Source organism: Gallus gallus, chromosome 3 (assembly GCF_016699485.2).
Source record: "Gallus gallus isolate bGalGal1 chromosome 3, bGalGal1.mat.broiler.GRCg7b, whole genome shotgun sequence".
NCBI classification, from domain to species: Eukaryota; Metazoa; Chordata; class Aves; order Galliformes; family Phasianidae; genus Gallus; species Gallus gallus.
Genome location: NC_052534.1, coordinates 37,212,344 through 37,238,872, shown reverse-complemented (window position 1 = coordinate 37,238,872; position 26,529 = coordinate 37,212,344). Strand labels below are relative to the sequence as shown.

General features: G+C 37.1%; 1 long non-coding RNA gene across 1 annotated transcript; it reads right to left on the bottom strand.

Annotated features, from left to right (window-relative positions):
• Window positions 1-1,222: 1,222 nt before the first annotated feature.
• On the bottom strand, window positions 1,223-26,529 carry LOC121110428. The gene is made up of 3 exons (XR_005858828.1): window positions 26,407-26,529; window positions 21,543-21,669; window positions 1,223-6,750 (listed from the first exon to the last, which is right to left on the bottom strand). It is a non-coding gene; the product is annotated as an uncharacterized LOC121110428 (long non-coding RNA).

Sequence of the window (26,529 nt, the reverse complement as noted above, 5' to 3'; positions counted from 1 at the left end):
TGTGTTCTTAACTGAATGCTTTGGAATGTGTCATCCTTTAATGATTTATAAAAATAATATTTTCCTTTCTCTGCATATTAAGAGTCATAAGACATATCCTTGTTACAGCTGATTGTTGTTGCTGGATTGGTACCTTAGTAGAATGCTCTTTTATACTGCTAAAATACTGGGGGGAAAAAAGTCATAATACTAATGAAAATTTGGCTGTGAAGTATGTAGCCTGTAAAAACTGAAATCTGTTTTGGTTTCTTTTTTGCACATGCACATTTGCCTCAGTTAATGTTTGGGATATCTCCTCTCTACCACTCTCTATCTTCAGCGTTTGAAGGAGAGTGTCTTATTAGTCTGAAATTCATATTGTAAACATGCAAATGTGGTCAGAGTTTGACTTGAATGGTTTGATTTTGTTAGCTTGTTTATTGTCCTGAAATCAATAGCAGATATTGAGTGAGTACAGTGTCAGTATGAATCCACTAACACAGTGAGTAGGTCCACTTCTGTGTAACCCAATGGAGATGTTACGTTGAGTTATAAGCAATGGCTTTCAAATGCTATCCCACTTACTTTATCCATACATTGAGAAAGATCTTCATCTTTGCCTGCAAAACTTGCCATTGTGAGAACACATTTGGAAGAGTTATTCTTCATCGTTATACAAATGTTTTTAACTGGGACTTTGGTTCTTTCCAAAGAGAAGGTAAATTATAAAGGAAAATGGTATCATTGTTTTACCAACTGAGATGTTCACTTATATCAAGCTATACTGAAAGCTATGGTAAGTTTTTACCTCTTTGAAGTAAATGAAATAGATCTTGGTACTATGCAGGAAAGATGGACAATTTTAGAATGCATACAAGATTTTTTGCAGTGCTTTTCTATGTAATACTAACAAGGATGTAAGAGATGGTGGGAAATTAAGAATGTTTTGTAAACAATTGTTTTTAATTTTCATGAATAGTTTACTTTTGACACTCATATTTTGTAGTCAGGCCCACAGTATGGTGATTAAGTTTTGAGGCAGATAAAATTTACTGGTGACTGTCAAGAGATAATCATAGGATCATAGAATGGTTTGGATTGGAAAGGACTTTTAAGATCATCCAGTTCCAACCCCCCTTTGCTACAGGCAGGGACACCTCCCAGTAGACCAGGTTGCTCCAAGCTCTATCCAGCCTGGCCTTGAATGTTGCCGGGGGGGGGGGTGGGAGGGAATACTATCTCTAAACTTGCATCTTCATTATGAGATCTATTTCAGTGCTATTGTTACTCCTGGGAAGATCGTAGATCCGTTTATTTTGTGTGAGAGTGATACTGATGGTGAGATGATACTAGTCTTCCCTACACACCTCCCTGATTTATTGTGTATTTGAGAATATCTCACTGCTTGCTGATGAAATTTGAGAATAATTTGCATCCATGTTAAACAATATGAATCTTTGTCCACCCTTTCAGTTAATTTATTTTCTGAAACACAGGTAGTTTCCAGAAACAGAGTAATAGTGAGAGGGTGGACTTTGAGAATACTAATTGTTAGAAGTTCTGTTTTTCAGAAAGGGTCTAGTTTGCTAATAACTGTGACTGAGTTTCATGAAGAATAGATTCAAATGTTGGTTGATTTACCTGAACATGTCTTGGAAAAAAAAAAAAGGGGTGTAATGTTTGAGCACTGGAGGAGCAAGAGAAGTAACTTTATAGTTAGAGACGTTAGTTCCATACAGAAGCAGCAGTATGTGTTCTCAGTCACTGTGGAAATTATTCCTTTGTTTTCAGTTATCATATCCTTGGCATGGTAAAGCCTCTTCAGCCCCTACAAGGTCATTTGATTTGATTGTCAGGCCTAGCACACTACAAAGGCATTTGATTTGATTATCAGACCTGTGTAGGTGCCTCTTTGAAAATTTAAATATACTGTGAATAGAATAGAAACATGTTTATCCCACTTTCCCACTTAATTTGTATACTGTCCAGTGAAACACAGAACTGAAAAACCAATGCAGTAAGCCTCCATGTTCTTTTGTTCTATTAATACCACTGTGGTTGAATATCTTGAAATTTTTGACCATGCCAACATGCCTGATATAAATAGCTGTGCAAATAGAGCTCAGCTGAGATTACCAAACTTGGTGTTTTGCATTTTTGATCCAACTTGAATGGGGATGTCTGAAAGCAAGATAGAAATTATCCCCTGTGGCACTAATCTGGCATGACAACTGAGAAATTAAAGACCTTGTTTTCAGGATTTTCTGCCTGACTGCCATATCACCAGTAGGCCTTTGCCTAAAGATCCTGATCTCATGCTAGGACAGTGTCTGCTGTTCCTTCCTACAGAAAGAGCATGAAATAAGTGGATGGAACACGGAAGTTCAGATATACTTCATCTTAGTTCTTAGCTCATTATCTTTTCTACTTCCTTATCAAAACAGCCTCCCTCTTCTATTATTCCTTTTTCCTTCAGGCAGCCCCCTTAACCTGAATGTTTCCTCAAACAGGGCCCTTTGTAGACTGTCAAAGCTGAACTGTAAAATGTTTTTAAAAAGTCTATTTCAAAGTGTGAACCAGTTATCTGACTTAGGAAGAGGATTTTTTGCTGGGAAGCATTGGATGTTAATGTCGGAGTTAATAGCTCTACCTTTAGGAGCCTTGCAATATCTTCAAGAAATTTCTATGCAGGTAGGATGTGTACATGTAGTAAAGGAAGCTAGAGGTGTGGAATTCACAGAAGGTAATTTAATTTCAGTAGAGTGGGTAGGCCTGTAGATAGGAGATGGAAGACTGCAAGAGTTGTAGCAAGTGCATTTCTTAAAATAGAGATATTCTCAGGATTTATCTTATAGTAAATGAAAATAAAGACTATAGCCCATATCTCCTGTCTACCATCAAAATATTAGAAGCGTAATTTGAGAACAAGTCTTAAGGAGTTTTCATTTATGTAATATATGGTTGGGATTAATGAGTTATAGTCAAATTATTATGCGGGAGAGAGAAAGGAAGAAGCAGTACTTAACTTGTAGTCAGTTTACTGCTAGGGGTAACACGCAAGCTGTTGGAAAAAACAACAACAAAAGCCAACAAAAACAACACCACTACCAACAAAACCACCTCTTGGGAGTTGTTGGAATAGTTATGTAGGTGAAAGTTCTTGACAGAATGCTGGTGTTCTCTGAGTCTGACAGTATTGTGTTATATGAAAATAAATCATCCGTTTTTCCAGGACTTTCAAAGATGTTAACACTCTGCATCAGCTCTGTATCTGTACAGAGACATTACCTACCCAGACCAGATCAAAGTTGGAATATATACATCTTGGAATTTTTTTGTTGTTGTTTTCCTCACTCAAGGTGTTTTAAATGTCATTTTTTAATGTGTACAAGAGCACAACTTCGTTGAATGTTTTGGTTTTTTAGTGCTTTTGTGTACCTAGTCTATACTATTTTTTCCTTTTCCTCCCCTACAATACAGGTGTGAAGATCTAACTCAGCTCAACTAATGACCCGTGAGTGCCACATGTTGTCTCTGCATATGATTTTTTAAAAAGAATAGAAAATGTATACTACTTTTCTGTTAACTTTCAGAAAGGTTCTCTTCCCAGCAAATGGATAACTGTTTTCCTTTTTAATCCAGCCATCATTTGGAAATCTAGGTTGCGCTTCACAAGTGAAGTACAAACAGAGGGTCTAAAAAGGTGTCAGCTCTCTGTGGTTGGTGGATCCTTCTGTACTTTTATTCCTGTTATGACCTTGTGAGAACAAATATGTACATATATCTTCATATTAGGGCAGCTGTGGTACAGAAAGTACGAAAAAGCTGCTCTGAATGGTGAAGGCTTATTTAGCAAACTGGTCTTTAGAGGTACATCAGTAAAATGTACCTTGATCAATGACAATAGTAACAGTACACATTTTTCTACTGCTGTCTTAATCTTGTCTGTGCTCAGCTGATTTTATTTCCGGAAATCATTAATTGTGAGACCTCATGCTTTGCTAAATACGTTACAAGGTTCTCTCCATTTAATCAGGCATTTATAATTATTATGATGATAATTATAATGAATGGCTTTTCAGTAGCTGTCTGCTGCTGTATTTTGGGCTTTCATACACCTTTTGTAATTAAATAGATTGCTTTCTTTAGAATACTGTTATATAGCAATTATATTGCTTCTCTAAGGCCTACAAGATGAGAGTTGATTATCAATACCTGATCAAACAATTTTTTTCATGGCCAAGTGTTTGCAGGCCAGTCTCATTAATCAAGAAGTTTGCTGCTTATGAAAACACGGCCATCTTTACACACCTTATTTAGGAAATTAATGTAAGCGTTTAGTTTTACTATTTTAATTTTCTTCCAGATGCTGTTCCTCAAATTGCAGGGCAGCTGAAGGAATAAGAGCCTTAATTCAGTGTTACAATACTGTCTATTCAAATAAGTTGAGAAGCACTGAAGCAAGAAAACTTAAAACTTAATATGATGTAAAAGTGTACTACAAACTTACTTGAACAGCATCTTGTTCTTCAGATAAATATTAGGCAAAGAATCTATAAAACTGGAGGCAGCAGTCAGCTAAGGCTAACAAGATTTTAGGCTTGCGGCGACAGGATCAGCAGCATTTCATGCCATTTTAGGCATTACTACATGCTTTGCTTCAACCTTTTGTCAGTTCCTTCCACAACAGAATCCTGCTGCTGTATCCAAATCCCTGGTTATTCCATGAGAAGTGTTTGACATGGATTTTGTTGAAGATTTTGATGTACACTTTCAGGATTATTTATTCCAAAAGGTTTTATAGTGCCGTGCAGAAGATGAACATTTCAAGTTCTTGAACTTTAAAATATTTGTACTTCCTCAGAAGTCTCCAGTCACTGACACAGTTTTTAATACTTAGTGAACAGAATGAAACAGGCTGCATGTCTTTCAAGCTCCAAGTACAGTGGAGGAGGAAATAAATAGTGAAGGGAGTTTTTGTGGTAGTGTTTTACTCTCAGTTCTTGATTAGTGTATGTCTGCTGTCATAGTTGCTGCCTAGGAGCTGGAATGAGCACCTCTTAGAAGCAGTTCCAGTGTCTGATCCAGCTGCTACTGAAGTCCATCGCAAAATTGCTACTTATCTCAAACACAACCTTGATCAGTCCTAACGCAATAATCTGGAAGGAAAACTCAGTGTTCCAGATACATCAAAAACACTTGAGGATTAACAGGATGTGCTTTTAATCCTCCTTCAGTAGCTCATTGAAATAGATGGCTGGGACTATGACTGTAATTTTTACTTTCATTCTGGAACACTTGCCTGACAGAAAATCCCCTGTCAGGCCAAGAACATATAAGATTTTCAACTGTGGGTCCAGTATGATTGATTGTAACCATCCATCTCAGAGACATTTGACGGAGATTACTGAATAAAACCAACAGTGTGGGTATTGATTCTGTATTGCAGTCTGAATGATTGAAGGTGTAAATGTGCCCTGATTCAGCAGATGAGGATTGGCAAATGCAGGCAGGTAACATTTTGCTCCAAAAACATTTTTGTGATTCCAAATCTCTTGTGATTTTAAAACAAATACTGTTGAATGAGATTTTGAGCTTCATAGTCCTTGATGCTTACATGAAAAGTATTTTATTCTTCCTAGATGCTGCTGGAGCTTCATTTGGTGTTTTTTTTAAAAAGGGCTCCTCTTTGCTAAATTTCCTCTTAAGTATATGTAGGTTGCTCTGAAAGTAATGCCTCCTCTTTATTTCCATGAAAACTGCTACAGCTACAAAGAGCACTGTGACACTGTTTGATAGAGAAAATTCTCAGCTACAGAACGTTTTTTTAACATACTTTTGGAGCAGTCCTTGTGTATTTCATATTCTGTAATTCTGCAGATATCAATAAAATCATAGTACTATCATATTTTTCATGCTATTTATGCCTGCAGGGTGCTGAGCAATGGCAAGGCACTAACTTCCATTACAGCTATTGCTAATTAATCTGAATAAATTTGAGAAGCATGCTATAGTTTAAATCCAGAAAGCTCAGCATGAAATATACAAAGTGTCTTGCTTTTATAGCTCAAATGATGTCTGTAATGATTTGAAGTTCTTAGCAACATGTAAAACATTTTATCATTTTATCTTTTCATCTATTAGTAAAATATGCCCTACTTATAAGAAGAGTCTTAGAACTTTCATTCTCCCATGGTACTTTTAATGGCTATATACTTCCTTGGAAATAGATAGATCACTACTCATTTCTTACTGCTGCTACTTCAATTTTTGCCACTAGAGTTTTTATTCAGCTTCCAGACTCTTTACCATTCTTCTTTTCTACCCTTGCTCATTTGCTGAGTAGAGTGGGAGTCAGACGTTATCCTGATAGCTTCTGTTGGAAATGCTGCCAGTTGTGAAATGGATACACTTTTCACTCATTGTTTGTGCGAATTTTTCTAATCCATCCACCGACTGCACATCCTGGCCTTTATTAGCTGCTATTTTCCTTCTTGAAGCACCAAGGTAAAGGATGGTAAAAGGATTTCCTGTCTCTGGGCTACAGCTTGGTTTCACAATTCAAGTGCAGATCTACAAACAATAAGAAACAACACCCTTCTGTGCGAGGCAATTGTAAGGCAGCCATGGCAGTTCAAATGCTGGGGAGAACTGTTCTATGGTACAAGAAGGAGCAGCATTCTGGCAGCTCTTGCTGAAGCACTGGGAAAGTGACCTTATAAACAGAGCTGGTATCCTCCTCTCTGTTCACTGCCTGAGGAGTTGGAGGTGCTGAAAAACAAAGGAGGCAAAGTAAGTGCATGAATGATACAGACTTTTATTCCACTGAGTTACAGGGGCCCTTTTTCCAAAAGCTTGTAGTGGTGTGTTCACTGACTGCTAGAAATGATTGGACTGCTTTTTTATCCCTTTTTGATGTAAGAATTCTTAACTAGAAAGCTAATAATAATTACACGATTGGAGGAAATTGAATGTGAGACTGCTATTAAATTTAAACATGGCCCTTAACAACATTAAGTCTGAGAAGCCGTGCACAATCCAAAACAATCAAGAAGAAACTTATGTTTTTGTTTTTCTCCTGGAAATAAGTCTTACATAGGATGGTTTGTGGATGCAGCATCATGACCATTCCTCTGAAGAAGAAACTGAAGCCCTTTGCACCTCTACTTCTGTTGCAGCCTTCACAAACGTTTTAATTTTTGTGATGGAGTTTCTTCTCTTAGCTATAAAGCATATGCATATTGCTTGGTGGGTATTATGCAGAAGCCAGTATTTAATGTTGGTTATTTCTATGTAAATACTAGAATTACAGCTGTCAAGGGAGTGCTGCCTACTCACTGTTTTCTTGCTCACTCCCTTCCCTTGGTGGCAAGCAGCACGCCCTTGTTGTTTGCGTAGAGATTGCTTTGAGCTGAGGGTACAGAATTTTCTCAACTCCCATCCCTACCTTTGCTGTAAGCAAAACAGAAAGGCCCATTTATTCCAGCATCTTCAGGAAGCTCTGATATTAACTACTATTACTAGTCCAAAAACTGCCATTAAACTTTCATGAACTTTATTCAAACATGCTCATTTTGGTGATTTGTGTATTCTGGGTCTCCCTAGCTATCCTGTCAGTAATCTGCTTTGCTGGACCCTGGAAACATTCCTGTAAGTATGAAAATATTTCTAATTAAGAACGGCAATCTGCAACTGGATTAGTGATTGGCAGATACATTTTCATCTCTCAGGTAGAATCCTCACAGTCACAATACTCTCTGAATTCAGTTCTGATTCAACGTGATGGAGAGTTCCAATTATTTTGGGGAAAACTGAATTCATTAGGGCTTATGCTCCTTGAGTTAAAAGTCTTGAGTTAAAAAGAGTCTATAACTTCAAATAGTAGATTCCAGGCTAGCCTATCATAGTTAAGTCTAACTAACATTTTAATGAACTGTTATGGTCTTCACCTGCAGCTACTTATCACACGACTGAATTAGAGTGTGTTTGCCTCATGATGCTGCTACAGGGGAGCATGTGCTGAATGTCAACTGCTGGGCAAATAAATCCTGATCCATTCAGACTTGTTATGGCTGTATGCCTGATTATGGAGAGGAGAGCCAAGTTTGCGCAGATGTACAATTTAGACTTGCTCTGCCTGACAGCCTGAAATCGGTGAAATCCAGTTCCCATATGACCTATCTTCTGATTTGCTGTGAATACTAAATTGTCAATACAGAAGTAGATTTCCTTCTAATAGTTTCCATGATTTTTATTCCTGATTCTTGGGATTCCTGACTGGCTGCTGCCAGACTCACTGCAGTGACTGTGCAAGTTCTGTGTGCTGAAGCAACAAGTGTGGCACGGTATGTGGAGAAACACCACTAGTGAAAGGAGCGGGGACCCAGCAGCTGGATAACCATATGCCAGGGCTCTTGGGATATCTTGCCAGCCACCAATTTTTTGTTTGAACCTGAGCCCCCAGGTGAGCCCTTTTAAACTAATAAATGCAATTAATTCATTAAACATTCAAGAGGAATATAGTCTGTGTAATCTTTTTGATTCATTAGTCAAAGCCCAAACAGTGGCTGAACTCTAGTTTGTGATATAAACATGATTTGGTTTAGACTACAATTGACCTGGCTTTATGATATATTCTGTTGGTAGAGCAGCCACGCTGGCCTTTCACAATAAATGAAACATTGCTTAAGACAGGCACCCAATTACTCTGTGTAAGCCACATATACTGTCCTGTAGGCCAGAGGAATTAATACTGAACCCCAAATTTGAAATCTGCTGTGTATTCTTTAATCCTAGAATTCATGAACCATGGATGTTAGATTACCAGACATAAGGCACAACCATGTGTGCTATATTTCCAAAGGCACGATAATTTAAGAAGTGACTTCCTGATAAAGAAATTATGGGTAAGCGTAAAATCTTTCCTGCTGTCAAAAAGATAACTGGACAGTATTTATATGATCAGATGTGGTAAGTACGTTGTTTGCACAATGTGAAAAGAGTAGACTCCAAAGGGAACAGCTGCTTTTGGACTGTCAGCTTTGGAGAAAAGCGGCCCTGTGGTTCAGAAATATTACAGCTCCTTAGTGTTGTCAACATCATTTAAGCAATACCTTTCTGCTTAACCTGGACAAATAGATTGGATTTTATTTCATAAATATGTATTTAGGAGCTGTGCCTTCCTACAAGCACAGCTGTATGCTCCACAAGGGAGGGCTAGAGGAGTACAGAGTAATTAATCACCAATGCTTGTGTTGATCAGTATGAGCATTCTTTAGAAAGAATGAGAATTCTGTATTTAGCTTGAAAGTTTACAGCTCTTATATTATTATGTTATGCTGTGCCCTTAGAGAATAACTAAGCATGGTTTGTAAGTTTTCACATGTGTTGGGGAAGGGTGGGGGAATCATCCTTTGTTGCTTGTGAAATAGAGTACCTGCCTCTCTTGGAACAAATGTTAATGAAGAATATTTATTTTTCTACTGGAGCAAGAACTTAATCAAATGTTTGATTGTCTGAAAAAGCCAAGTGCTATAGAAACAATGGATAATTAACAAGAGATGTCATTCATACAGGAAGAGCAATCTAACTTAGTTGACATTTTAATTATCAAGGTCCTTACTGAAGAACTCCTATCATTTATCAACCAAAAAGACTCAGTTTCCACCGATAGAAACGCTGTTTCTTGTTTACTCCATCATCCTTGACGTTGCAAGAAGTACTGCAAATGTATATTGTGTTGTCAGGTACATGTTTAAGAAACCACTTAGCATCAAAGGGTAAAGAGACTAATAAATGCATGTAATGTTGCATAAATAATCAGATAAACAGTTTGAGCTTTTTCCTACTTGACTAGAAACAAAGGTTTTTTATGTATCTATAGAGAAAATGTTAATATTACCCTCTTCCATGGTTCTCTGCTCAGCTTTACCTTCAGATTCTTATAGTAGTTATTTCAGAAAAATACACTTTGAGTTCTGTGTTGACAAACTTTCTCATTTTGAGGTATGCTCAGAAACAGGCATTGCATAATTTAATTTCTATGTGTGCTATTACCATAAGAATGTTCTAAAGATCGTGTACTTTAAAGCTACTTTTATTTAGTAAGTTTCTTAAAACAGAGTGCACACATCTGCTGCACCACCATAGCTTACAGCAAAATCATGTGAAAGATTGTCCTGTAGTTTTATTGTTCAGTAGTGAAGACAAATTATAGGAGTTACAACATCAATTAATTGCTTTCTATTACCTAACATGGTACTGAGTGGGCTCTGGTCATGTTCAGATTTTTAATTTTGGTTACTTCTAACCCCATTCTTCACACTTCCACTGTGTGGTGATAAGTGAATTAAAAGCATTAGAATAGATTGGGTAAGGACTATGCAAACACTGGCAACACAGATCCCAAGTCTCTTCTGCACCATTTTGCCTCAAGGATTTTGCCTTCTTTATTGTTTTCTACTTGGAATGAGAAGTGCTTAGCACACAATTAATGATGACTTTGAGGAGGGAGATGCTTTGCATGAGATGATGCGAGACTTGCCAAATACTTATTTAGGCTATGCCAATGCACAGTAGGTTGTGCAAAGCAGAATCCTGCCAGTGACCTACTGGTGCTGCTTGTGCCTGGAAGCTTGTGCTGTGTTGCCTGGCTCTGTCCCCAGCCTCAGCTCTGATCCATGCTGCCACCAGTGCTTGTGGCTGATAGAAGGTGCCCCAGCACTGCAAAGCTGACCATCTGCCCACCCTGCTTGGAAAGCCAGAGCAGCTGAAAGATAACCTTGTCTTGTTTTACTGCATGGTTGCTTATTATGGATTAAGCTTGCATAGAGAAAGGTGGGTAGGTGTGAAGACTGTTTTTATTTGGTAGGAGTGTCTGATTAAATACACATTAATGTGTAGCTCGGGTAGGTTGCTAACTGGTAGTTATGGCTCCACAACAAATAAGATGGAAGACGGTTAAAGAAGCAGTCATCTATTAAGCTTGAAGGTAGAACATTACTGAAAGGACACCTAAGTTCCCTGCAGATGTTTGTATTCCTCATTTGCTGATGATATTTTAAATTATTTAGAAATGCTTGACTGAAATGTGTGGTAATGAGATCTAACTGAGAAGTCCGCAGTTTAAATGTTGACTTTTTTTTTTTTTTTCTAGCTAAAAGGGTATTTGACTTAAACCAATTATTATCATTCAAGGATGTTTATTCTGTACTGAAATATGGACATCCAAGACTGTGTTTCTGGTTATGGCATTGCAGTGAATTAAAAAGCGCAGTAAAAATACCTGTGGGAGATGAGGTTATGGAGTCTCCTGTGGAGATATTCAAGACCTATCTAGACGCCTACCTGTGCACCCTATTGAAGGGTACCTGCTTTAGCAGAGGGGTTGGACTCAATGATCTCTTGAGGTCCCTTCCAACCCCTGCAATTCTGTGATCCTGTGTGATTCTGAGAAATACTGCATAAACAAGTATTTTAGGTTCTCAGATCTTTGTCACAGTCTGCTTAGTCTAAGCACTTAAAACTAGAGGCTTCAGAATTGTTGAACTGTTTGAAGGAGGAAATGCAGAAAGAACTCTTTAGAATCCACAAAATATGCTACTTTGGGAAGAAAGGCTTTCTGCTAAGATCTAAGGCAAAGCCCCACCAAAATGTGGAAAACTCCACAAGTATAGTGATTTTCACAAGAGCAAGAATGTTAACACCAGCTATATTTCAGTGATGATAGTTAACAATCATCCTTTTAGAATTCAGCACAATACTCCACAGCCCAGATCTTAAACAGCTGCACCATGTTCCTGTGAGCTATCAACCACCTGCCTGCCTGCTCAGCTCTGGAGGGCTCTGCTTTGCACAGCAGCAGAATGGAACTGCTCTGCACACTACAAGTGCTGCTTGCTGATGCAGCTATGCCTGTGCTCAGGGATTTGTCTCCCATGTCACTGAGGGGCCCACCTCCTCATGGCCCTCTTGCAGAACGAGGCCTGGCCTGCAGGAGTCTGTAGATCAGTTGGCATTGAAATGATTGCTGAGTAGCAGGGAAGGGAGAGAGACATAAATGGTAGAAAGAAAATCATAAATTTTAAATAACTAAGCTTTATGCAAGTCTAGGTCATTGACTTTTGGATATAACCCAGATGTACTCTGTTCTGAACCTGTGTGACATTTTGGCCTCCCAGACAGCCATGTAAGGTAACAGCTGTACACCACTTTCTGTCAGATCCATGTTGTTCACAAAGATTTCAGCTGAATGCAGAACGCTGTCGGTGCATGAAGCAAGAAATTCTGGGAAAGTGCACTCTATTTGCTTCAAATGTCAAAAAGGCTGTTCTGGTTGTGGGTGTAAGTGCATTCTAGCATATGCACAAGATATGCACAGTCACATTGTGTAAGTTTGGGTGCCTAATTTAGGAACGTAGCTGTGCAAGGTTCCCTTTATGGTCTGTGGAGAGAAAATCCTTCCTTAGAGAGACTCAGAGCAGCAACTGAACTGTTCTTTCATTCAGCATAATAAAAATGACACACTTATCATCTCAAATCTTTGTTGTATCTCGAAATAATTGTTATAAAATTATTTATATTTCAAATAATTGTTATAAAAGCTCTTTACAGCATTAAGTAGTCTGGTAAATAGTCTGTGTTTCTTTACAGCTTCTTCAGTCTATTTTGAATCTTTTAATAGGCTGTGGTGTCTGGAAAATTAAGCTTTTGATTTATGTGCTGCTGCTTTGCCACTTTTGGCCACAGTAAAATACTTAGGAATGTTAGGTGACAACTAATATTTAGTCATACGAGTAACTAAAGTGGTTGTATCACGGAGCAAAGGGAATGGATAATTCATCTTTCTAATAGTTTCTATATGCTGGAAGAGACGGGGTGGTTTTGTAGCAGAGAAATAAAAAGAGAAGCACTCCCAGTCCCTCAAGCTGCAAGGATCAGATAAAGACCAAGCTGCTGCAAAACATGTTTAGGCGAGCAGTGCCAGCATGATGGGCACATTAAGAGTTAGTGTTAAAATAACAGACAAACCTATGTGCATGAAAAATCTTGGTAAAATACACATCCCTTTCCCTAAACTTATTGTGAGGCCACTTTTTTTCAAAAGTTTTAGCAAATGTTCTGTTATTTTTTTGAAAAGATTCATGCATCTTCTTTCTGAATTAGCTTTGGCCTGGTTCAAAAAAGGCAAAAGGCACTGCAGTCTTGATTGACTTCAGAAGAAAAAAAAAAAAAGCAAAGCAAGGCTTTCATGGTTTTTAAGCTCAAAAAAGACTATTAAAATAACCATCTGCTCTAATCTCTTCTATACGCTATAGAATCTTATCAGTTATTTCTGCATAATGCCTTTACCACCTCCTTGAATTACATCTTTCTTAAAAAGTCATGTAGGCTGTAGGATTAAAATATGTCTTTAGTTGGTGCATAATTTTTTTCTGGAATACAGAGAGTTAGATAATATGATTTTCTGTTCTTGCAGATAGAGAAACAATTGAAATCTGCAGTTAAATATTTTCCCTTCCCTGAATCTTGCAATTTAGTTCTGCAATTTATTTGCTGTAAGTTGTTCTCTGAAAGTAAGGCAGGACCAGCAAATAACACTAGTGACTGCTCATTAACTTTCACAGTCATCTAAATCTGCTCAGGGTCATTCTGAGACCACTGAATAATTAGATTTATAAAGATATTAGAAGGAAAAAAAAAAAAGCAGATATAAGGAAACTTCATATTTCACATTCTTAAATTAATTCTTGAGGACTGAAGTAATCAGGTTTTTCTATAAGAATTTACATTTTGCAGTGGCTTTCCACTGTTCAAGCATTCATCAGTAGATGGGAAGGCACAGATGTGGTATAAAATCCAAGCAAATCTAGAGTTCACTCTTGGTGAGTACGTTTCATTAATTTGCTCTCTTCAGCAAATAGTGAAGGCATCTTGAAATACAAAGTTGAACACTATAGTACTATATATTTAAACAATGTATGTGACACTAAGTCCTCACTTTGGGCACTTCTCACTTTGCAGAAAAAAATACTGTAAAAATCACTAGAGCTGTTTTTGTATGCCAGAACAGAGTAAAGTTCTCATATCCTTTCAAATTTTTATTAGTCCGAAGAATTGCTATTATCAGACTGTTTTGGAAGATTTGGATTTTAGAGACTGCCTTGCATTCCAGTAAGATGTTTCTGAGTTTAGTGGGTTTTTCTTCTTTTTTTTGGTGGTGGTTGTTGATTTTTTTTTTTTCATTCAGACAATGCCTATGAACCTTGGCACCCCTCTTCAAATTAGATCTTTACATTGACCAAATGTCACTTTCTAAGCTGCTTGAAAGATATAGAAAAATGGTTATAAAGGCTAACTAGAGTTGTACTCTGAAAGCTGGGTATATAGACACCTTCTCAATTTTAGAGAAATGTGGTTGTTGATTCAGTGACTACTGAGTCAGTGAGTGACTACTACTAGTAAAATCATTCCAATGTGACTTTGAAACCATTAAACCAGTCACTAAAAATATCTTATTAACCAAAAGCAATTCTTACTATAAGCAAAGTACAATGATGGATTTTCCAGTATTCAGTAATGCGTACGTGTGTGGCTGACTACTAGGAAATAAAATTTAAGATGGAAGAAGCTAACGATAGGCTGTGGTGGTAAAATTTAAACTGCAGTCAGTGATGATGTTGAGTGGGAGAATAAAGTAGGCAATCTGAAACAGTAACTGGCATAAAATACTAAACATTTTTAAGCAAGAATTGCATTCAGGTATATGGAATTTCCAAGTGGCAGTCCTAAGAAGTACATTTTGAAAGTGGATCTCAAATGCTCTTATTAACTAGGTAGAAGAACTGAGATATTGTGGGGCTATTAAGAAGATCATAAAGGAAATAAACAGAACAGTCAACCCATTCTTTATTCATCAAATAGTCTACCCTTTAAATCCATGTCTCCAATTTAGAGATGAGGATGTGATGTGGCATACATCCTGCAGAAATCCAGATAGACTGCACCAGTTCCCCAAGTGATGCAGCATTAAGTTTGCTTTTTTACATCAATTTTTTCACAAGTTCATGTGTTTGTGTAGACACCACTGTTACACAGGATGTAGCTGCCACCCGTGTTAAAGCACTTTAATGAAAATAACCTTAAGTCTAAATAACGTGTATTTATTGTGGTTCTTTCAAATGTATCTTTCCATTGTTGTATAACTGATGTGAAATAATGCATTTCTTTTAATTGAAGTTAAATGATTGCATGCTAACATGAGAAAAAAGAATTGTACTTGAGACAAAGACAGAAGTAGTGCTAAAGCTTAGTATAGGTGGTTTCCAAGTCTGGATTTCTTCAAAATGCCTAAGAAACCTGTTGTCTTCTCTACAGTGGATTCTGGTTTGTGGTAACTACTCAGAGACAGTGGTTACAGAATCATTTTCTGCTTGGAAGTTTCAGTTTGAGAACTTAGGTACAGGATGAGAAATTAATAGTATCAGTATCTACATTGTTTAGAAAACAGGATCAAGTTACACTCACTCATATCACTGGCTGTCCTTTGCTTAATGCTGTTTCAAGATAGTGTTGAAAATTATGGACTAAAAATATCCACTCTAAGTGACAACTAAATGGAATCAGACCTATAAGGCTGTTTTATGTAACACCGAAAGGGAAAGAGAAGCCAACAGACCCAGACCAAGAAGGAAACTTTCCACCAAGTTAGCATAGCAGACTTGTAGCTTTCATCTCATGAGTTTTATGTTTACTCCTACCCCTAAGTATGTGCACGAGTATCTGGAGAATATTATGAGTCAGGAGGTACATAAAATGCACAGACTTTCTGGTAAGTCTAGAAGATATTTTATAACTCCTTACCTAGTCAGAGCTCTCTCTAGGGGAGGGCCAGAGCACAGCTAAGAGCTGCAATTTGTAGTTTCTGCACCTGTGACATGGCTAGGTAAGCTCAAATATCTTAAAATGCACCTTAAAGAAAAGTGGGCTATTTATGAGGGTAGTAAAGAAACAAAATATCTAGAGCAGAAACCATCATGTATGGTAAACAAGTACAGTCCTTGAGACACAGAAGTAGTATGCACATGAATAATGAAACCCATTCTGCAAGCAAAATATAGTTTCAGATCTCAGGGATTTCTTTGTCCACTGATACTGTCTAACCTTCTATGCATTTTTCTTTCTCCTATTATTTTTGTGTCTCTGCATCACAGATATTCTTCACTGTTTTGATATGTGGTGTATGTAGGACCCAGTGTGTCAAATGGCACAGTATCAGACCTTCCTGCTGTCAAATGTCCTTTGCTTCAAGGACAGCTGAAGCATCAAGTTCCAGTGTTGCTTCTTTTGATGCAAACACTGGCAATGTCAGAGTTTGGTGGGGGCAAGGAACTTCTTTCTTGCTTGTTTGTTAATCGTTATAGAACTTCATGGCCGATATAAACTGCTGTGGTTTTTCTCTTCTTTTTTTTTTTTTCCTTCCAAATTGTATCAAACAAAGCTATTGCTTAGTTAACTCATAAAATATTTTGTTCTTTGCAGTGATTTTTTTTTTCCTAGGATATCATTTTAAAAGACCTTTGTTGTTTCCAGACACTTTGATGTTCTTGGTCTCAGACCTATCTTCTATCTTTTCCAGGAGGCAGGAGCTGATACAAAGGCAACAATTTCTCAGCCCAAGTGCCTGGCACACTCACTCTCTCAATTCAGTGCTATTTAAAAAATGTCAAATTTATTCAGAATAATTGCGTGTGCAGTTTTTCCAGCAGATAGTATTAACTGTCTCAAATGAACTGAGTGGTACAGTTACTAATCAACAGCTTATTACACATCTTAGAGATGCTGGGATACTATAGTGTTGAGGGGAAATATTACGTAAAAGGGATTGCTCCGAATTTGTATGGCAGCACTCATATATCTCATAGCATTGCAGGGGACAGTCTTCTAGGGTGAGGCCTTGGTGCATTAGATTCTGTAACACACAAAGCTAAGGTAGTTAAAAGACATTTTTCTTTTCTGGAAAATCAGGGAATGAGAGAAAGCAATGGTTGACACCAAAGGGATTTCCTGTTCATATTCCAAGGTGTAGATGCACTCTAGAAGCTGTAAGTTGAACAGTAAATCATAGCCTGTAATGCAAACAGTAGTGCAAACCTTTAGAACACAAAGATATTTGTGTGGTTTTCTTATGCAAAACAGAAAAAATTGAAAGTGTGTTATTCTTTCCGCACTCTAAGGAAAATTAAAGGTAGACTAAACTGAAAGTGGAAATGAGATGCCAGTTGATTGGCCAAGATTAACAGTTTGCTCGAGATAAAATAATAATGATGGAAGGTATTGCTATTGTACTATGGGGAAGATATTTTTCACTGAGGCATCTCAGATTTCTACTGTATCAGAATTATACCTATGGATGTGTTTGATCTTGCTCTCATGAAATGAAGCTCTGTCTCCCCACTGGAAATGAATACGAACCTAGGGATTTGCACCTTCCAGATATTTGCTACTAGATGTTGTGCTGATGGTTTCTTTCTCTAACTGGGAAAAAAAATTCCTCTCTCTCCCCTTTTATTTGGTTCTGGACTTTCCCTCATTTATGTCATTATTATGCTGTTAGATAAATGAGATAAATGAGAGAGATGCAGTTTGAATTGCTACCCATGGTAATATCAAGAAACATCAGATGCTTGGAAAGAAAGTCCTTTGTGACTGTTTAGGATCAGACTGAAATAAATACCAATGGAGTTTGGATCTGAAAGGAAATTTTCATCTCCTCACACTTTCCCAGGTCTTGACTGGTAAGGAGACCTATATGTTTATTTTCACTGTTCTTGAAAGTCTGAAGTGCTTTTTTTTTTTTTTTTTTTTTTTTTTTTTTAAGGGAATAATGCATTGCTGATATTCCCTTGGGTCTTTTGGCTCTTCTCTCCTGTGACAGTGCAATGCCTGAAATCCTTATCTTGCACTAGAAGCCTAGAAGAGCCCTTAAGTGTATTTATGCAACAGTGTTAGTCGGGGGGGGGGGGGGGGGGGGAGGGAGGGAGGGAGAGAGGGTGGGTCATGGATAGTATCTGTTGCCCTATAACCTTTTACAGCACTGGCTACCTTTGATGCCTCTGTCCTGTGTATCTATATTCTCCCAACTTATACTCAGCACGTTTTTACATGATCTGTAGTGAAATTTTGCAGTCAGTGCACTGTATATTTCAGATGGTATGCAAAACCAAATCTCTGGCATACTGGGCATCCCCACAGTCAGTATTACTTACCCTATCCTCGACTTTTTCTCTGTGAACAAGACCTCTGTGTAAGCACTGCTACATAAACTTATTGCTGCTATGCTGCACTCCCCAGGAGATATAAACCTGGTGGACACTGCTGGCCAGCCTGGTTCCCAGTGGACCAGTGCAGGGCTAATTGCTTCATTTCCCTGCAGATGACTCATTTCACCCCATAGATGTGACTTTCTGCTCTATCCCTGCAGGTAGCTGTGGCATCGCTTTTTATTCTGTCATGATTTTCTTTTCCTGAGCATGCACTGTGTTTTGTTTCATTTTAGAAAATAGGCAGCAAGTACACAAAGAGGTATTTTTTTCTGCTAACATCACTGCAGATGCTAGTGTAGTCTTACTGAGAAATCTTCTTTGAGTGTATTTCACTAAATGTAGTGAAAGAGGGCTTTTTCATAGGTATGTAGCTCCTGTGATTCACACTCTGGTCAAAATGAGGGAGCTGGTCTGTGTAAAGATTTTAAAATGAAAATAAATGTGTATTCAATGAGGCCATCCAGTTGCTGGGCCATGGTCTGTGTACATCTGTTGATTCTTGTATATTTTATCTGTTGCATGGCAGTCAAAAAGTTACAGACAAATCTTTTGGTTTCTCATTCTGCAAAAGTTACTCTACTGCAGCTTTATCATATCAAAAGCATCCAGAAGAGTTGCAGGAGCAGGCCCTCTGTATGAAAACAAAATTCTAATATGCATTCTGCCAAATCCTTGGTAATAAGATCTTGAATAATGCATACTTACAAGGAAAATTATTAACTTCATACTAAGAAGAATTAAAAAAAGAATGAAATTAATAAAGAAAACTCATTTCAGCTTGATAACTAGTTTTAAAAAATTTGCAAGATACATGATTAGTTTCTGTGTGATGAAGTAATATCCTGAAGGAAGTGGATGGATACAAATAAACCTCAACAAAATGGCACAGAAACGGCAACTGCCAATAACACTGGATTGGGTATAAATCTCAATTATCTCTAGATTTAGTCTTCAATATGTCAAGATTCAATACAATCAAGAATGAATCAAAGGTAAACCCAATTGGACTTTTAACTAGCAGCTTTTTTTATATCACTGGGCAAATCTGATAGTCTAAGAAAACAGAAGAATAGGCTTTTCCACTTCTCTGAAGAAATGCAGGCACTGACTTGCAAGATTTAAGGAAGTGATATGGTTGAAACAATATTTCTGCTCCTGCCGAAACATTTCCTCTAGTACGATTCCAATGATCTGCTTGCATTTCCCTTGTCTGAATAGAACCGACCTTTTACTAATAATGGAGAAGCAGAATGTGTTAAATACTCCATTACATGAAAACAAATCAAGACATGACTGTTCTTTCTAATGTAATTCATAGGGAGTAAATACAATTTTTTTCCCCCTCTGCTGCCTCTCTGGGCCTACGCACACTGAAACAAAAGGAAAGTACAGGTGAGACTGACGGACTATTCTCATCTGATCCTGACAGATGTCACTGAGGATACAAAGAAGGATATCATCATCCTTCTGAGTTAAGCTAAATCCATGATATCAGCTGGAATGCATATAATGTACAACAGCTAGGTTTCACCGTCACCTCCTATCTCATGTCAATTTTCCTTCCTTCTCTCTTTCTTGAGGTCTTTTTCTGACCTCTGTGTGTCTGTTTTTTTCCTAGGAGGTGTGACTTAACTGTTTAAGACTGTGGCATGTCTTGTTTCATTGCAGTGAACCCATGACTAAAAGGGCAGCTAAAAGCAGTGTTGTAATCATCAGCTGCTGCTAGGAGTTTGCCAGGTTTTGGAGTGGTTGATAAGACCGCATACTGGGCCTGTCCTTCTCCAGTTGCAAACGTGAGCTGCGACTATGAGAATAGCTCTTTCTTTTCATTTTCTGTACTTTTCTCCTCTTTCCTGTGTTACTGCCCTCAGTTACTACTCTCTTTAATACAAAGTACGTGGGCTTTCATTTATGGAAGCTCACTCTAAAGACTGTAGGTTAAGACAGTGGAAAATAAAAATGTTTACTGTTCTGCTCAAAGTGCTTTATCTTTCCCATTTTTTTTCTTATTGCTTAAGAAAAGATTCAAAGCATTTTAGTGGTGTTTCCACTGTGAAACCAAACTGACATTTTTAAACTCTAAATTCAAATGTTATATACTGCCATGCTCAAATAGATGCTTTTGACTCACCTTTTCTTTACAAAGTGAAATGTTCTCCCTGGTCATTTGACAGAAATTGTTTTGACCATTTGAGGAATGCCCCAACAATTTGGACATCTGCCTGACTGGTATCCCACCCTGAATTTCTCATAAAATTTTATCTTTGACCAGCAAGAACAATTTTTCTGAATACCAGCAAATATTATACAAACTTGGAAAGGAGAAATGAAATAAGCTCATAAACATTTCCCAGCTCTAATCAGAGACCAAAATATTTTCCATCTGCAGGAAGATCTTCTAATATGTATTTTTCAAAATGGAGCAGACATAAAGCATGACTTTGCTCTCCACACCATTTGGTGCATGGGCCTAAGCATACTACATAAATTGGAAATATTCTGCTTTTAATTTGGTGAAAAATAAAGCTGTATATCATGCCATATGTCATGAAACAAATAAGTGCTGCTCTGTGAATAAATCTAGCTTTCTGTGCCACTTGAAGTGGATCAAATAGTACTTTTCAGCTGCACTTGCACTCACAATGGGCAGAGCTCAAAGGAGGTGATTATGCAAGCACTGCAAGGGAAAATAAATGCATAGAAATATCACTGCAAATAGCTGCCTCCTTGAGATTCAGTATATATTTAGTTCCCGTGTTGTCTCTTTCTTTCACCAGTAGTGAAAGATAATGAGTTTCAAGGACTGTGGGAACCAGCAATTGCAGCAGAACTAAGATATCATGCAAGAACAACATTAAAAGGACAACAGGAGATCATGCTTGATGGGAGAAGAAATGCAGGACTAGGCTTGTGACTACTTGAATGGCAAGGCTTTATGTCAGGACTCATTAAATGCCCTACCTCGCGCTTCTTTTTGTTAGCTAGGACTAATGTGTCTTGTGTCATTTGAATGTTTTATCTAGCCCACAAACAATTTTTTTTGGTGAATTTTGAAAACAGACCTGAAGTGAAGGGGCTAACATGGAGAGGTGGCAGTGGTTTCCCTTGCAGCCAAATAACATTGAAATACAGCTGAAGAGCCCCAAAACCATTGCTTGTATAAGCTAGGCAGAGGGGCTCGAGCAGGGTAAGCAATAACATTATTACTGCAGAGAATAGGTATCCTAGAGCTAATATTACCTGATGAAGGCAAAAACTGTTGAACAGTTCACTTCCTTAGGTTCCTATTGGACTTGAACGTGAAATAAACATAGTGTGAGTAGACAAGATCTGATCCATGGCCCAAATGGGAGCTCATTTTCTTGGCCTGTAATAAAAGTATATTTCTGTAAGAGGATCAAAGCAGTTTTGGGTCTTTCATTGTGAAAGTCTAGTTCAGTGAACATTGCATTTGGTGCTACCATAGTTGCACCAATAGTTTTATCCTTGCCTAATGCGCGATATAGTTATTTTGTACTGTAGGACAGGTCAAGAATGTTAGCATTATGCTTTAGGATCACTAGGCAGGGACTGAAATAAACTAGCAAATTATGTAACCTTGTTAGCGGGACAAGAGATGAAGAATATTACCTTCTACTAAATCAGGACAAATCTGAATACCCCATTGTTAATTGTCTGGGAGCTCATTTTAAGTTTTCTATAGCAGTCAACTAAAAATCTACTAATATTTTCCATAACATAAAATCTTTATTCTCTTCTGCTTTGTAGTGATATACATCTGGGTAATGTAGGTGTAAAATGTTATTGTACTGTTGTTAGAAAGCTTTACACCCACTTTTTGCTGGTATCAGTAACTACACACATTTAGAGCATAGAATCAAGCCTTTAAAATAAAGTTCAGTAAGCAGATTAGGCAAAGTTGTCAGAGAAAGCTGAGCTCCGTAGCTGCTGTTAATGCCAGAAATCATGATGTATTGTTAAAAAAAAAAAAAAAGCAAATGTTAATTGGACAATTAAAATCTCCATTTACGATATGCAGAAAAGCCTGAGGGTTCTGCTTTATAGTAAAGCTGAGTGTTTCAACTGAAAACATGCCTGCCTTGAAATGAAATGTGCAAATTTTATAAACCTCTCATATCTAAGTGAGTGACTCTGCAGTGCAGTTTCCCTTCCTTCCTTATAGATACGCTGGCCTGTTAGAAATGTTGAAGCTGGATGGTGCTCCACTCTTCCTGTGATTTGAGAACAATTCTTCTATTCAGATTGAGCCATCCTGTCCTAAGCTGGCCTTTTCATGCTGTGATTAACAAGCAGTTAGCCCTTCTGAATTAGACTAATAAAATCTCCAAAACTATAGCGATGATCTTGGTGGCCTTAAAGGAAAACGGTCTGAAAGTGTGATTCTCTAGGCTTTAATGAAGCAAAACCATTCAGCTCAGTTACTCACTGACAACGTTTCAATAGTTACTTCATGATATAGCTTTTATGTGATGTTTTGCTATATCATAAATCATACAATCATTGTCATATAAATAGTTAACAGACTGCACGACGTTTTATTACTGGGAAAAGAGCTGTGCACTAAAAAGAGTGAAAAAGGAAGATAATGAAGTGTTATCATTGATTTTAAAGATTTTTTTTTTTCCTAAGCAAAAGTAAAGATGGGATTTAACTGATGCTTGCTCACTGTTTTAATGAATATGAAATAGTCTCTGCCTCTGAACCAGGAAAGTGGGAGCACCTTAGTTAAGAATCTTGGGTAATGCAAGGAGAAAACAGTCTAGGTCTTTTTTGATCCCTTACTGATGGACACCTGCATGTGAGGAGAATGGATCAGAATGTTCCAATTGTTTTTTAAAGCCCCATATTCTGTGAATTGCAATGGAACTTTGATAATAACATCAACCTGAGCTACACGAATCATCAGAGTCCATGAACTGGGAGAGAGAGCTTAACAGGAAGAATAAGGTCTGGAGAAAACTATTTATTACTCCTGAAAGTGAATAAGTCTCTAAAATACTTAAATAGATATATCTGATATCTTACTGGATAGTTTAGTATTATCACTTAAGAAGTGCAAAATATCTTGATACGATGAATGATTAGTGTATTCTTGAACTTAACAACTATTGAATTATTGAGTCTTCAGTGAGATTAAAATAGAATCCTGTACAAGATTTTTAACAAGAACAGGTATTCCTCCTAACAAAGATTTTGAATCAGATAGTCAACCACAATCAATTATTTGATGAAAGGAGGAGAGAACTAGATGGTTTGCAGTATATCATTGCTTGCTGCAGAAAGTGACCAGAAACTGGACTTTATGGATTTTAGGTCCAGTTTAGCATGGCAAACTGTATGCCTTTAAAATAACAACAGAAAATCCTACATACTTATTTTCTGAGTCGGGAATATTATGCTCTATAGATTTTGATTCAGATGTGTCCAGCTTATTTAATTCAGTAATCAGTCACTTTCCAGTTTCTAGATGTGAAGTGTTTTATTAGTCCTAAGTGCCTAAACAAAATTTGCTCTATCAGATAGTGTTATTCTGCTCTTTGTATCTGTTATAGTTCTCATGGAAATAAATAGGAAGCATTACTTTTAGAGTTACCTACATATATTAACTATTATTTTTAAGTAGACATTTATTAGTCTTTTGCCAATTTGTTAATGAATATATGTTTTTAAAAATTATAAAAGTGAAAGGGAAAATTGAACATTGTCTACTTACTATATAGCACTGTCCAGGTACTGTATCTACAACAATTAAGTGCTTGTTGTGACTGGAATGTAAGCACAGTGGTTTTGGTTCTTTGCCTCTTTCACTTCTTAATGGCCACAGAGTCTAATCTTGAATTAAGAGCTAAGCATTTTTTCCTCCGCATTACTGCAGTGGTGCTTAGATTTGTGGCTTTTAATGTCCAGGAACAAATTATAGCTCATGCATTCCCTTCAAGGCAGAGTAGCTCATGCAGGGGACATTAGAATGACTTAAAGGAAGTCTGCAAAGGATTCTGGAATCAAATCATCAAAATTATAAAGGAAAACAAATGCAGTACCCTATAAAATTATCATATATTGAAGAAACTAATAATTAACTGTGAAATCTGTGAGCCTCTGTTTTTGTTGGTCTGTGAAATATCAGTAGAAAAAAATATTATCAGGACAGATTTTTCCTGTGAGTACATAGGGAACGTCTATGTTTTTTTTCTTTTTCAGTTATAACCCTGTTTGTATGCCAGTGCAGATATGTTCTTACAGATGGTATTTAACAGTCACCCTACTTTGCTACCCAGTGAAGAAGTAGAAACAATACCCTGTCACTTACGTGACACCACAGACATCACAAATATTCTAAGATAAATGCCAAGTATGCATATCCCAAAATTATGACCTGATTTTTTTTTTTAACACTTACAAATAACAAAGGCATCAGTAAACTGCCTTGCACATAAATTTTTCACTCAGTAAAACTAAACTAATCATTTGATCACAATGAACAATTTGCCTAGGAACAGTTGTACTCCTGCATTTGTGTTGTCGTAGTCACAGTTCAAATGAGATATTTGCATTATCTGTAGTTGTGGATCCAAGTTTGAAGTTTCAATTCCTGGTAGTGTTTTGTGTCTTACAGTGTAGCAATATTCAAGCCTTGGTATTTGTTATTATACATATGAAGAACTGTACTAAAAGTGATAGATGAAAGGTAAAAAAAAAACAAAACGATGCTAGTCTAATGATATTCTGGTTCCCAGGTTTAATATAACCACTGAAAATACTTTAAAGTTTCCTCCTTCCCTTCCTCCACTTTCTCTTTTTTCTAGACTTTTTTTTTCTAGCAGCTTTCCAGCTTCTCCTGCTGGCATCATTGCCTCTCATAACATCTATGAGAAAAATACATTCTAATTGCTGGCATCAGGGATATTAAATTGGAAAATGGTCAGTCCAACTGAATTTTATGGTGATTACCAATTTCTTTTATCACTAATTTATAATCATTTAAAATAAGTTAAATATTTTGCTATGCAAGTAATATTATTTTCATTTTCTCTGAAGACACGGCAATTATTGGTTACTTCCACAGGCTTGCCAGTAAGTTCCACCTTTGGTAGCCAGAATCTGATTAATACCTGTAATGCTGAGAGTTGATTTTCCCATAGCAGAATTTCCATGCTGTTCCCAGTGATAAGTACATATAGTTGTCCTAGCAGCCATGGAAATATTTATCTACATCTCTTCAGAGCAAAATGTGAGCCTACTGTATTGCTGAAACATTATTTCTTAAAAACAACAACAACAAAAATGTAATCTGAAACAAGTTTCCTTTGAGACTGACTAATCTCTTGATCATTTGAGTTCATCAAGGTTCCTGGACATTATTAATAACAATAAGAGGCTTCCCCTACTTTGTTTCAGGGAGTTATTTAGGTACTTGGATGTGAGCTCATTCAGAACAAATCGAGAATTCTGAATATTGAGATGCTTGCTTGAAAACGTTTTGAAACATCTTGAAGACCTTATTGCTTCAGCTCTTTGCAACTGTGTTGATTTTTGAGAGACTGACATACGAATAACATCAATTATTAGTTAAAAAAAAAAAAGTACCTTCTGATTGCTATTTAATTGGCTAAGTAATGGTGGAAATCTAATTTCAAGAATGCAAACAGAAGAGAGCACCAACACATCTCAATTAGTCAATAAAAACTTGAAAATTGGGTATGTTTTTGTATATAATCACAACCATACAGTACTATTGTATAGTTAAGGAACCTGTTTGAACTCCCAAGCCATGAGGAAAATTAATTTTAATGATGGTATTTCATGCTCACTTTTAATGTATACTATTGTAAACATAATACATAAATGCCTCTAAACCAACCAAAGGAAAAAATCAAAATAATCTTGTTTTGTTCCTCCCAACAGCTTCCAGTGCATTGATCAGGGAGTACATCAGAAGCTTTCAAAAGTAATAAAGACTCTAAGGAGACAAGAACATGAAAAACCAAGCAAACTATAATTCTCCAAGACCTAAAAAAGAAGACTCATAGCTCCTCCTTCATGTTACTAATTTCATACAGCATAATGAAAAAAAGAGACTAACAGCTTTGAGCCTTGCCAAGATGGATGGTTCAGATAGTGGTAATTTCTTAGTTTAGGGGGAGAAGTGTAAATTTTTAGGCTTGGCCACTGCCATGTTCCATCCACGCTGCAGTTTGGAATGAGC